At 43.7% G+C, this 15,186-nt stretch overlaps 1 pseudogene; it reads left to right on the top strand.

The window, feature by feature from the left end:
- Positions 1-11,602: 11,602 nt before the first annotated feature.
- Positions 11,603-15,186, top strand: part of LOC123428612 — a 28,906-nt pseudogene continuing 25,322 nt past the window's right edge.

Genomic DNA, 15,186 nt, shown 5'->3' with positions numbered 1-15,186 from the left:
GTAGTTCTTGCATGCGGATACCCATAGTGACATTGGGGTATTCTATTCATTCACTTGATATATGTTATGGCATCAACTTGCGGATTCTGGTGACCTCGGGGATCTATGCATAGGGGTTGATTGCACATTTTCATACTACTTCTCCGATAGAAATCTTGTGGTACTCTTTGACGTTCTTTGTGTTGGATTGAATATGATGAATCTGAAATTGTTCGATGCATGTCGTATAATTAGCCCACAAATACTTCAGGTGACATTGGAGTATTTAGGTGACATTAGGGTTGATTGATAGGTATCATGGTTGTTATTCTAGTACAAACTCTAGGGTTGTTTGTGATACTTACAGTAATAGTTCAAAATATTGGTAAGAAAGAATAACTTTGAGGTGGTTTTCTGCCTACAACAACTTCTTATTATGTTCTCCGTTAATAGGAACTTTGGAGTGATTCTTTATTGCACGTTCATGGATGATCATATGATTCTACTATGTCAGCACTGTTGAGAAATTGCACTAGTGAAAGTATGAACCCTGGGCCTTATTTCCAAGAATTTATACAATGTTTTGATCGATGTTTTCCATTTGCTACCATGCTGTTTTTACACTTGTATCACCATCTCTTCGTCGAACTAGTGCACCTATACAATTTGCAATTGTATTGGGTGTGTTGGGGAAACAAGAGATTTCTTGTATTTGATTGCAGGGTTGTTTGAGAGAGACCATTTTCATCCTACACCTCAGACGGATTGATAAATATTAGGTCATCCACTTGAGGGAAATTTGATGTTGTCCTACAAAACTCTGCACTTGAAGGCCCCACAATGCCTATAAGAATGAACTTGTGTAGTAGACATCAACAAATCCCTATCGGACAACACCACTGACACCGTCACCATGCCGTCGTGCTGCTGGAGAACTCATATACTACATCAACAATGTTATCGAGCTACACATGTGCTGAAGGGGGAGGTGTAGTTCATTCGGCGCTGGATCGGATTGGACAACGATTGTATCGTGAAGGGTACGACTACATCAACAACGTTATATACGCTTTTGCTTAGCGATCTACACGGGTATGTAGACACACTCCCCCTCTCGTAGCTATGCATCTCCATGGATTGATCTTGCGTGTGCATAGGATTTTTTCCTGCATGCAATGTTCCCCGACATATATGTGGTATTATCCTGCCGTTCCAAGTAAATTTGCATGTGCCACCTCTAAACATTCAAATAAACATATCTTTTGTTTACTCATACCGCTCATGGAGGAACGGGGTGGTCAATATATTCCATGTTAAGCGGGTTATCCTCAAGATGGGAATTTATTAGCATGTCATTGCTCGAGAGGCTGGTAAAAAGTGTTGGGGAACGTTGCATGGGAAACAAAAAAATTCCTACGCACACTCAATACATATCCATGGTGATGATCATCTACGAGAGGGAAGAGTGAATCTACATACCCTTGTAGATCGCTAAGCGGAAGCGTATATAACACGGTTGATGTAGTGGAACATCTTCGCGATTCAAATCGCACCCTGTCCCGCGATCTCATCACGATCTGTCCCGTGATCCCATCACGATCCATCCCGATCTAGTGTCGAACGGACGACACCTCCACGTTCAGCACACATACAGCTCGTTGACGATCCCCTCTTTCTTGATCTAGCAAGAGGGGCGGAGAGGTAGATGATTTCTCCAGCACGGCGGCATGGTGGTAGTGGTGGTGGATCTATTCCAGCAGGGCTTTGCCTAAGCGCTGCTGAAAACCCGATCTAGAGGAAGAACAGATCTAGAGAGAAGTAGAGGGAGCATGTGGCAATTAGAGTTAGCCATCACCTCTAAAACCTCTAGTATATATAGGAGGGAGGGAGGGAGGAGGCAGCCTCAAACCCTCGAGGTTTGGATGAAATTGGAGGTGGAGGAGTCCTACTCCAATCCTACTAGGAGTAGGATTCCTCCTCTCCACTTGGAAACCCTTTCCACCTTTTCCACCTTTGGGTTTCTTTCCTTCCCACCTCCAATCCGCCTTGGGCTTTAGTGGAGGCTTCGGCTAGCCCATTAAGGGCTTGTCCACGTCCTCTCACAACCCATGAGACCCTTTGGGGTGGGTGGGCCCACCTCGTGGACCCCCGGAACCCATTCGTCACTTCCGGTACACTAGAAATGTCCAGGATCTCATTGGTAATGAGTTCTATTAATCATATTACTTAAGAACTCCCACTCAGATAGACATCCCTCTAGTCATTCGAGTGGCGCATGATCCAAATCCACTAACTCAAGTCCAATCATCACGTGAGTTGAGTATAGTTTCAATGGTGAACATCTCCATGTTGATCATATCAACTATATGATTCATGCTCGACCTTTCGGTCTCTTGTATTCCAAGGCCATGTATGTACATGCTAGGCTCGTCAAGTTTAACCCAAGTGTTCCGCGTGTGCAACTGTTTTGCACCCTTTGTTTGTGAACGTTGAGTCTATCACACCCGATCATCACGTGGTGCCTCGAAACGACGAACTGTCGCAATGATGCACGGTCGGGGAGAACCCAATTTTATCTTGAAATTTTAGTGAGGGATCAACTTATAATGCTACCGTCATTCTAAGAAAAATAAGGTGCATAAAAGGATTAACATCACATGCAAATCATAAGTGACATGATATGCCCATGAACTTGTGCTTCTTGATCTCCATCACCAAAGCACCGGCATGATCTCCATTGTCATTGGCGCCGCATCATGATCTCCATCATCGTGCCGCCATCGAGGTTGTCGCGCTCCCTATGCTATTACTACTAAAGCTACAACCTAGCGATATAGTAAAAGCATCTGCAAGCACAAACGTTAGTTTAACGACATCCCTATGGCTCCTGTCGGTTGTCGTAGCATCAACATGCAAGTCGATATTTAACTATTACAACATGATCATCTCATACAACCAATATATCATATCATGTCTTTGTCCATATCACATCACATGCATACCCAGCAAAAACAAGTTAGACGCCCTCTAATATGTTGTTGCATGTTTTACGTGCCTGCTATGGGTATCTACTATGATTGCATCTTACTTACGCAAAGCCACAACGGTGATATGCAAATTGCTATTTAACCATCTCCAAGGACCGCCTCGGTCAAATCCGATTCAACTAAAGTTGAAGAAACATACGCCTGCGAGTCATCTTTATGCAACAAGTTGCATGTCAGTCGATGAAACCGGTCTCTCGTAAGCGTACGAGTAAAGTTGGTCCGGGCCGCTTCAATCCAACAATACCGCCGAATCAAGAAAAGACTAAGGAGGGCAGCAAATTGAACATCAACTCCCACAAACCCTTTTGTGTTCTACTCGAGATATCATCTACGCATAAACCTAGCGCTGATACCACTGTTGGAGAATGTTGCATGGGAAACAAAAAAATTCCTACGCACACTCAATACCTATCCATGGTGATGATCATCTATGAGAGGGAAGAGTGAATCTACAAACCCTTGTAGATCGCTAAGCGGAAGCGTATATAACGCGATTGATGTAGTGGAAAATCTTCGCAATTCAAATTGCAGCCCGTCCCGCGATCTCATCACAATCCGTCCCGCTATCCCATCACGATCCATCCCGATCTAGTGCCGAACGGACGACACCTCCGCGTTCAGCACATGTACAACACGATGACGATCCCCGCTTTCTTGATCCAGAAAGAGGGACGGAGAGGTAGATGTTTCTCCAGCACAGCGGCACGGTGGTGGTGGTGGTGGATCTATTCCAGGAGGGCTTCGCCTAAGCGCTGCTGAAAAACCGATCTAGACGAAGAACATATCTAGAGAGAAGTAGAGGGAGCACGTGGCAATCAGGGTTAGCCCTCACCTCTAAAACCTCTAGTATATATAGGAGGGAGGGAGGGGAGGAGGCAGCCTCAAACCCTCAAGGTTTGGCCGAAATTGGAGGTAAGGAGTCCTACTCCAATCCTACTAGGAGTAGGATTCCTCCTCTCCACTTGGAAACCCTTTCCACCTTTTCCACCTTTGAGTTTCTTTCCTTCCCACCTCCAATCCGCCTTGGGCTTTAGTGGAGGCTTCGGCCAGCCCACTAAGGGCTGGTCCACGTCCTCCCACAGCCCATGATACCCTTTGGGGTGGGTGGGCCCACCTGGTGGACCCCCGAATCCCATTCGTCACTTCCGGTACACTACCAGAAATGTCCGAAACTTTTCCGGAGTTCAAAAACCACTTTCCTATATATCAATCTTTACCTCGAGACCATTCCGGAGCTCCTCGTAACGCCCAGGATCTCATCCGGGACTCCGAACAACCTTTTGTTACCAACACCTATAAGTCAACTATACCGAAACATCACTGAACCTTAAGTGTGCAGACCCTGCGGGTTCGAGAACTATGCAGACATGACCTGAGACATTCCCCGGTCAATAACCAATAGCGGTACCTGGATGTCCATATTGGCTCCTACATATTCTACAAAGATTTCTATCGGTTGAACCTCTATGTCAAGGATTTAGTTAATCATGTATGGTGTTCCCTTTGTCCTTCGTTATGTTACTTGCCCGAGATTCGATCGTCGGTATCTCCATACCTAGTTCAATCCCATTACCGACAAGTCTCTTTACTCATTCGATAATACAAGCTCCCGTGACTAACTCCTTAGTCACATTGCTTGCAAGGATTATTGTGATGTTGGATTACCGAGTGGGCCCCGAGATACCTCTCCGTCACACGGAGTGAAAAATCCCAGTCTTGATCCATGCCAACCCAACAGACACCTTTGGAGGTACCTGTAGAGCACCTTTATAGTCACCCAGTAACGTTGCGACGTTTGATACACACAAGGTATTCCTACGGTGTCCGGGAGTTGCATGAGCTCATGGTCATAGGAACAGATACATTGACATGGAGAAAACAGTAGCAATAAACCGACACGATCATATGCTACGTTTATAGTTTGGGTCTTGTCCATCACAACATTCTCCTAATGATGTGATCCCGTTACAAGTGACAACACTTGTCTATGGCCAGGTAACCTTGACCATATTTGATCAACGAGCTAGTCAACTAGAGGCTCACTAGGGACAATGTGTTGTCTATGTATCCACACATGTATTTGAGTTTCCAATCAATACAATACTAGCATGGATAATAAACAATTATCATGACCAAGGAAATATAATAATAACCAATTTATTATTATCTATAGGGTGTATTTCCAACAAAAAGGACACCCACACCTGCATAATCAAAAATAAATTAAACAAAACCCCCGACACAATTGGCATGTTGGAGGGCACCCGTGAATTCGGTCAACCATGGCTTGCATATGTATGGTGGATGGGAGTAAACTTTACAATTCTGCTTGGGAACCGATAATAATGTGTTTATCATGGAAGGTGTGGAAAACTCTATCGTGACATTGAAAGGAAAACGTATATCACTCAAAATTACAATGTCATCTCGGTTTTCAATCATAAGCTCTTGCACATCTGCTAGTCAATGCTTCCCTCTGTGAAGGGCCTTTAAATTTACTTTTACGTTATTATATTTTATTCTTGACTCGTCATCTTCTCGCTAAAGCACCAGACTGAGAGCACTACTGTCATTTTTATGCATTGAGTTTAGTTAATGTTGGATGTGAGCATGAGTGGATCTTCTCTACTGCGAATTACAATGTTTAGTTGCTGCTTGGACCTTAGAGGTTATTTGCAATTATATTTTGCAGTCTTAGAAAGGCCTAGCAAGGTACCATATCATCATATTATATCATGATTGTTTTGAAAAAATGTTAGCACGTGAGATATTTTATTATTGCTAGCTAGTTGGTTAAGTTATTGTCATAAGTAAATATAATACGTAAGTGCTATCATCGATGTGGTTATTTATGATATTTGCTAAAAACCTCAACACTGGGTAAGCATATATATGGCAACGAGAACAAAAGAGTTTGTAAAAGTTTTCTTTATCACTTTGAGTTTATCAACTGAATTGCTTGAAAACAACCAATGAGTTTAGCTTGGGGGAGTCGATACGTCTCCAACGTATCTACTTTTCCAAACACTTTTGCTCTTGTTTTGTACTCTAATTAGCATGATTTGAGTGAAACTAACCCGGACTGGCGTTGTTTTCAGCAGAACTACCATGGTGTTGTTTTTGTGTAGAAATAAAAGTTCTTGGAATTGGACGAAACTTTTTGGAGATTTTTTCTCGAATATATAAAAATATTGGAGTGAAGAACCACGGGAGGGGGACATCAGCTGCCGCCAAGGCAACAGGGCATGCCCACCCCTTGGGCTCACCCTCTTTCCTTGGGAGGCCCACATGGATCCGCTGAACCTAATTTCAATCCTATAAATTCCTATTTCCCAAGAAAAAATAAGATAGAAGTTTTCTTCATGTTTTATGAGACACACCCACCACCACCTCTAGTTCTTCCTCGAGAGGGTTGAACTAGAGTCTATTTGGGGCTCCGAAGAGGGGGATTCATCATCGTCATAATCACCAACCTTTCTCCATCAATACCCCCATGATGCTCACCACAAGGAGTGAGTAATTACTTTGTAGGCTTGCTAGATGTTGATGGGATTTGATGAGATTGATCATGTAATCGAGTTATTTTAATATGGCTTGATCACTAGTATCCACTAGGTTCTAAGATTGATGTTGGTATGACTTTGATATGCTTAATGCTTGTCACTAGGGCTCGAGTGCCATAATTTTAGATGAGAAGCTATTAGGTTTTTATAAATATGAGAGTGTTTTGGATCCTATCTTGCAGGTTGTATCCACCTATTACGTATTATTATCTGCATACCCCAAGAAGACAATAATTGGGATTCTTGCAAGTGATTATCGTAGTTTGAGGAGTTCATGTATTCACTATGTGTTAATGCTTTGTTCTGGTTCTCTATTAAAAGGATGCCTTAATATCCCTTAGTTTCCTTATGGACCCCGCTGCCACGAGAGGGTAGGACAAAACATGACATGCAAATTATTATTATAAGCACACATGACTATACACGGAATACATGCCTACATCTTCTATTCTTAAATAGTTGCAACCCACTACCTATTTTTCCTCGTCATGCAATCATGCTACATCATCAAGTCGTGCATGTGGTTATAAGTACTTATTTTACTCTTCATGTAACTACCTATTTTTCTTCCTCATGCAACCATGCCAAATCATCAAGTCATGCATGTGGTTATAAATACTTATTTTTCTTTTTCATGTAACTATCTATTTTTCCTCCTCATGCAACCATGCCACATCATGAAGTCATGTATGTGGTTATAAGTACTTATTTTTCCTCTTCATGTAACCATGGCAAATCATCAAATCTTGCACATCGACATAAACTACAATTTGTGCACTAATCTACCCATTGTTTCACTAATTTTTGTGTGGGCATAAAAAATGGATGCTTAGAGCAAATATATGTAGACCATGTTACATATTTTTTGTTCTAAAATGGACACGTTTACTTCAGTCTAATAGTTTATAATTTTATACATCATTTTATCAAATGCTTCATATGATTTATTGTTTTTAAAATGGAAACCGTTAGCAATCCTATTTTTTGCAATAGTTTTATTTGTTTGCACATATTTATGCATATGTTTATCATATTTTCCCACAACAACGTGTGGGGCATCATCTAGTTATATTAATGAATAGGAGCTGGTTCTGAGTCACTCTAGTGTGTAATTGTTACATGATGAATGTCATCTAAATCATTATCCTTCACCGATACCGAAAACAACAACTAGCACTGGCACTAGATTAATATGTTAGTTCATGAAAATCAAAAAAAATTACACCAAAGCCATATAAATTTTTTGTAAACATGGCATGAATACTTCATAAATTATAGATACTTCGAGACATATCATATGTTCATCATGGTTGCTCTTACTAAGAGTAGGTTGTAGTGGAGGGGTATATATAGGCCTCAACAAAAACTAGCCATTACACATTGTATGCCCAACTGGGTGGAATAGATAACAAATCTAGTAGGCACCGTCTAGTGCAAAAGATTCGAAAGTTAGACGTTTTGGTGTGATCGGATGGTTTCGCTCGGAGGTGAAGTGAAACAAACGGGTTACACAAGGTTGGCACATGCACTTCGGTGGGACCGATTGTAATCTCGGTGTCACAGAGTTATTAGGGTTTAGGTTGTGGTTGCTTTCATGGATATCTCTATGGGTTCGGATGTAATAGTTTGACGGGACGGAGATAGACTTAAGGAATTTGGTCAGGTTTGAATGGACAATTTGGTTGAGGATATTGGAGGGAAATATCTAAGAACTTGAGCAATTTAGTCATCATCAAATCCCTTTTAACAGTATTGACTTTCCTCTTGACTCAATGTGCCTTAGATAACTTAACTATAATGTAGAGTCTTGAAGCTTTTTGCCAATCCTAGTCCTTTGTAGATTAAAGGGTCCACATCTCCATCCATTTGCTTGCCTACATTTAACTATCCCTGAAATGTACTTAAGGAAACTATTAGTTCAACAATATGTATGTTGAGAGTAATTACCAAAACCACCAGTGGAGTAATTGTACTTTCAGCCTTCCGTGACGCCGCGGCTAGAGAATTGTCCTCCACATGGAAGGGCATTGTTTCCGCGAGGAAGAACAAGAAAGAGGAGATGTACAAGCTCATGTTGAATGCGCAAAAGAAGATGATGGTTTGGAACCGGAAGAGGGCGGAGAAGAAGCTGGAAACTGAGAGTGAGAACATCGAGTTGGATAAGTAAGAGGCGTCGACCATATAATTTTTTTTGTAAACATGCAATGGATACTTCATAAGTTATAGATACGTTCAAGACATATCATATGCTTCATCATGGTTGCTCTTACTGAGAGTAGGTCGTGGTGGAGGGTAATATATAGGCCTTACTAAAAACTAGCCATTACACATTTTAAGCCCGGCTCGGTGGAATCGATAACAAATCTAGGAGGCACCGAGTAGTGCAAAAGATTCAAAAGTTAGATGTTTCGGTGTGATCGGATGGTTTCGGTCAGGGCAGCAAACAATGATGACCTAAGCAGATCCTCGCTTTGATACTTCCAAATGGTTTCACTCGGAGGTGAAGCGAAACAAATGGGTTACACAAGGTTGGCACATGCACTTCGATGGGACCGATTGTCATCTCGATATCGCCGAGTTACTAGGGTTTAGGTTGTGGTTGTTGTCATGGATATCTCGATGGGTTCGGATGTAATAGTTCGATGGGACTGAGATAGACTTAAGGAATTTGGTCTGCTTAGAATGGAGAATGTGGTTGAGGATATTGGAGGCAAATATCTAAGCACTTGAGCAATTGAGTCATCATCAAATCCCTTTTAATAGTATTGACTTTCCTCTTGACGCAGTGTGATCTTGGATAACTTAACTATAATGTAGAGTCTTGGAGCTTTTTGCCAATCCTAGTCCTTTGTAGCTTGAAGGGTCCACATCTCCATCCATTTGCTTGCCTAGGTTGAACTATCCCTGAAATGTACTTAAGGAAACTATTAGTTCAACAATATGTATGTTGAGAGTAATTACCAAAACCACCAATGGACTAATTGTGCTTTCAGCCTTCCGTGACGCTGCGGCTACAGAATTGTCCTCCACATGGACGGGCATTGTTTCCGCGAGGAAGAACAAGAAAGAGGAGATGTACGAGCTCATGTTGAATGCGCAAAATAAGATGATGGATTGGAACCAAAAGAGGGCGGAGAAGAAGCTGGAAATTGAGAGTGAGAACATCGAGTTGGATAAGTAAGAGGCGGCTATCAAATGGGAGCTCGAGAAGGCGAAGACATTTGGAGAGACTGAGCTTGAGAAGGAGAGGTTAAACCTTGTACCGGACACGGAGGACGTCAAGATCATGTTGGCGGACAAAACCCTCTTAGATGAGCATGTAAAGATCTGTCTTGCGGAGAAGAAGAAGAAGAAGATCAACAAGAGATGTTACAAGGCTAGTCAACGATGCTGCAAGCTGGTCGTCATTGTTTCCTTGTTGCTGCAAAAGGCATGGCATCTTGCTGCAAAGGCAGATGCGCGAAGCCGCAAGCTAGTTTTCATCATTCTTCTGTTGCTGCAAAAGCTAGACCGTTGTGTTGCAAAGCCGGTCGCTCAATGATCCAACTCGTAACCATGGTATAAGGACGACCGTCACTACTGCAAAGCTAGTCGCGTGATGCTAAAATCCATGTGTGTGCTGCTGCAAGCTAGTCTTCACTATTCTTTTGTTGCTGCAAAAGCCATAGTTGCAAAGCCAGTGATTTTGCAAGGCACACACATGACCCTATAAGGACGACCGACACTGACGCCAGCCGTCGATGCTGCAAACTATGCACATGAAGCTGAAACTTGGCTGGTGCTGGTTCAAGTCGGTTGTCGATGTGTTTTTGCAACTCCAAAAGTAAGACCGTCGTGATGAGAAGCAGGCGCATGATATTGTTAGCCAGTCACACGTCGTCGTTTTTCTGTCGCTGCAAAGTGAGATATAAATTACAACTTTGTAGTAACGAATGGGGATCCATTGTAAAAAAAAAAATAATTGTATGGCCGGTTTTCATTTGCTGCAACGATTTTTATGGTCCGTCAGAAAAATATATCATGGACGTTGCATACATATAGAAACAGTATTATATAAACCTTCTTTTGTAAGAGGTAAAAAGGCATTTGAATACCTTTTTTTTTGTTTCATGAGTGTTTCAAATGTCGCAGATTTGAAGATTTTTTTCCCATGACCAAACGTTTGGAGTTTGATGGGTAGAGTTTAAGGAGGGGGAAGTTACTTGAGGCTCGAAGCTAGAGTTACGTGCATGGATTTGTTAGTTGTACATGCATAGGCCTGCACGTATATGGAGCTGATGGGAGCTGCATGCGTATAACTTTTTTTTTAATACAATACACATGCAAGCATTCACGTACACGTAGATACTCCCTCCGTTTCTAAATATAAGTCTTTTTAGAGATTTCACTAAGTGACTACATATGAAGTAAAATGAATAAATGTACATTCTAAAGTATGTCTATATACATCCATATGTAGTCTTTTAGTAAAACCTCGTCAAAGACTTATATTTAGAAACGGGGGAGTATATTCATCCTTATGCACACCCACGCATAATCTATTTCTATGAACTCCTTTAAAAGACTGAGCTGACATATTATCTTACGATTTACGAAATCATCAGACGCATCTTGTCGTCGATAAAAAACATCTCCTTCCACTAAAAACATATCGGCGCATATCTTAAAATAAATTTAAAAATAATGCAAGCATCAGAAGTTAAATCCTGAAAATCATCCAACCACAAATTAATCTACGCGTACAATTTTTTTTAAAGGTCTGCACTCGTACAACTTGAAGTAGGAATAAACTTACAACTATGCGCGCAAAACGGTTCACCCAGCGGAAAAATCAGCGCCAACGGATGTGCCCAATCGGACAGCTAGCCAGCCCGCTGATCCACGGCAGAGATCAGCCGGTTGACTCCCAGCACGCCCCTTTTCTTCCCGAACGTGGTTGATGTAGGCTATATCAAACACGCCCAAACTTAAAGGAGATGCTCGAGCCATCCTGTTCCAACACTCTCTTGCTTGGGTCGTGACACCATATCCCACAACATGGCACCTCTGGACATGGAGACAGGCGCAGGGTCGTCCATGCCGGTGGACGACGACGGCCAGCCGCGGCGAACGGGCACGGCGAGGACGGCCACCGTGCACGTCATTACCACGGTCCTGGGGTCCGGCGTCTTGTCCCTGGCGTGGGGGTGGCACAATTTGGCTGGGTGGCCGGCCCCGGCAAGATGACACTGTTCGCCGCCGTCATCTACTACACCTCGGCGCTCCTGGCCGCCTGCTACCGCGCCGGCGACCCTGTGTCCGGCCCGCGCAATCGCACCTACATGGCCGCCGTCGGCGCCACCCTTTGCGGGTCCATGGTGAAGCTCTGCGGCGCCGTTCAGTTCATCAACCTAGTCGGCTTCGGCATCAGCATCACCATCGCCGCCGCCGGTAGCATGTTGTAAGGAGCTGGCTACAATCTTTATATGACTTGCTACTTTTTTAGTTTGCGTCAATTGTTCATATTGTTGGGGAACGTCGCATGGGAAACAAAAAATTTCCTACGCGCACGAAGACCTATCATGGTGATGTCCATCTACGAGAGGGGATGAGTGATCTACGTACCCTTGTAGATCGTACAGCAGAAGCGTTAGAGAACGCGGTTGATGTAGTGGAACGTCCTCACGTCCCTCGATCCGCCCCGCGAACAATCCCGCGATCAGTCCCACGATCTAGTACCGAACGGACGGCACCTCCGCGTTCAGCACACGTACAGCTCGACGATGATCTCGGCCTTCTTGATCCAGCAAGAGAGACGGAGAGGTAGAAGAGTTCTCCGGCAGCGTGACGGCGCTCCGGAGGTTGGTGATGACCTTGTCACAGCAGGGCTCCGCCCGAGCTCCGCAGAAACGCGATCTAGAGGAAAAACCGTGGAGGTATGTGGTCGGGCTGCCGTGGAAAAGTCGTCTCAAATCAGCCCTAAAACCTCCGTATATATAGGTGGGAGGGAGGGGGGCCTTGCCTTGGGGTCCAAGGACCATCAAGGGGTCGGCCGAGCCAAGGGGGAGGACTCTCCCCCCCCCAAACCGAGTTGGACTAGGTTTGGTGGGAGGGAGTCCCCCTCCCTTCCCACCTCCTCCCTTTTTTTTCTTTTCCTTTGATTTCTTATCCTTGGCGCATAGGCCCCTTTGGGGCTGTCCCACCAGCCCACTAAGGGCTGGTGCGCCACCCTCATGGCCTATGGGCTTCCCCGGGGTGGGTTGCCCCCCCCCCCCCCGGTGAACTCCCGGAACCCATTCGTCATTCCCGGTAACTCCGAAAACCTTCCGGTAATCAAATGAGGTCATCCTATATATCAATCTTCGTTTCCGGACCATTCCGGAAACCCTCATGACGTCCGTGATCTCATCCGGGACTCCGAACAACATTCGGTAACCAACCATATAACTCAAATACGCATAAAACAACGTCGAACCTTAAGTGTGCAGACCCTGCGGGTTCGAGAACTATGTAGACATGACCCGAGAGACTCCTCGATCAATATCCAATAGCGGGACCTGGATGCCCATATTGGATCCTACATATTCTACGAAGATCTTATCGTTTGAACCTCAGTGCCAAGGATTCGTATAATCCCGTATGTCATTCCCTTTGTCCTTCGGTATGTTACTTGCCCGAGATTCGATCGTCAGTATCCGTATACCTATTTCAATCTCGTTTACCGGCAAGTCTCTTTACTCGTTCCGTAATACAAGATCCCGCAACTTACACTAAGTTACATTGCTTGCAAGGCTTGTGTGTGATGTTGTATTACCGAGTGGGCCCCGAGATACCTCTCCGTCACACGGAGTGACAAATCCCAGTCTTGATCCATACTAACTCAACCAACACCTTCGGAGATACCTGTAGAGCATCTTTATAGTCACCCAGTTACGTTGCGACGTTTGATACACACAAAGCATTCCTCCGGTGTCAGTGAGTTATATAATCTCATGGTCGTAGGAATAAATACTTGACACGCAGAAAACAGTAGCAACAAAATGACACGATCAACATGCTACGTCTATTAGTTTGGGTCTAGTCCATCACGTGATTCTCCCAATGACGAGATCCAGTTATCAAGCAACAACACCTTGTTCATAATCAGAAGACACTGACTATCATTGATCAACTGGCTAGCCAACTAGAGGCATGCTAGGGACGGTGTTTTGTCTATGTATCCACACATGTAAATGAGTCTTCATTCAATACAATTATAACATGGATAATAAACTATTATCTTGATACAGGAATTATAATAATAACTATATTTATTATTGCCTCTAGGGCATAATTCCAACAGTCTCCCACTTGCACTAGAGTCAATAATCCAGCCCTCACATCACCATGTGAATTACATTGTAATAAATCTAACACTCATACAGTTCTGGTGTCGATCATGTTTTGGCCGTGGAAGAGGTTTAGTCAGCGGGTCTGCTACATTCAGATCCGTGTGCACCTTGCATATATTTACGTCCTCTTCCTCGACGTAGTCGCGGATGAGGTTGAAGCGTCGTTTGATGTGTCTGGTCTTCTTGTGAAACCGTGGTTCCTTTGCTAAGGCAATGGCACCAGTGTTGTCACAGAACAAGGTTATTGGATTCAGTGCGCTTGGCACTACTCCAAGATCCGTCATGAACTGCTTCATCCAGACACCCTCCTTAGCCGCCTCCTAGGCAGCCATGTACTCCGCTTCACATGTAGAATCTGCTACGACGCTTTGCTTGGAACTGCACCAGCTTACTGCACCCCCATTAAGAGTAAATACGTATCCGGTTTGCGACTTAGAGTCGTCCGGATCTGTGTCAAAGCTTGCATCGACATAACCTTTTACGGCGAGCTCTTCGTCACCTCCATACACGAGAAACATCTCCTTAGTCCTTTTCAGGTACTTCAGGATATTCTTGACCGCTGTCCAGTGATCCACTCCTGGATTACTCTGGAACCTACCTGCCATACTTATGGCCAGGCTAACATCCGGTCTAGTGCACAGCATTGCATACATGATAGAACCTATGGCTGAAGCATAGGGGACGGAGCGCATATGCTCTCTATCTTCATCAGTTGCTGGGCACTGAGTCTTACTCAATCTCGTACCTTGTAAAACCGGCAAGAACCCTTTCTTGGACTGTTCCATTTTGAACCTCTTCAAAATTTTATCAAGGTATGTGCTTTGTGAAAGTCCTATCAGGCGTTTTGATCTATCCCTATAGATCTTAATGCCTAGAATGTAAGCAACTTCTCCTAGGTCCTTCATAGAGAAACTTTTATTCAAGTAACCTTTTATGCTCTCCAAAAGCTGTATGTTGTTTTCAATCAGTAATATGTCATCCACATATAATATTAGAAACGCCACAGAGCTCCCACTCACTTTCTTGTAAATACAAGATTCTCCAACCACTTGTATAAACCCAAATGCTTTGATCACCTCATCAAAGCGTTTGTTCCAACTCCGAGATGCTTGCACCAGTCCATAAATGGATCGCTGGAGCTTGCACACCTTGTCAGCATTTTTAGGATCGACAAAACCTTCGGGTTGCATCATATACAACTCTTCCTTAAGGAAACCGTTAAGGAAC

The sequence above is a fragment of the Hordeum vulgare genome, chromosome 2H (genome assembly GCF_904849725.1).
Source record: "Hordeum vulgare subsp. vulgare chromosome 2H, MorexV3_pseudomolecules_assembly, whole genome shotgun sequence".
Taxonomy (NCBI): Eukaryota; Viridiplantae; Streptophyta; class Magnoliopsida; order Poales; family Poaceae; genus Hordeum; species Hordeum vulgare.
This window is presented reverse-complemented; position numbering and strand designations above follow the sequence as displayed.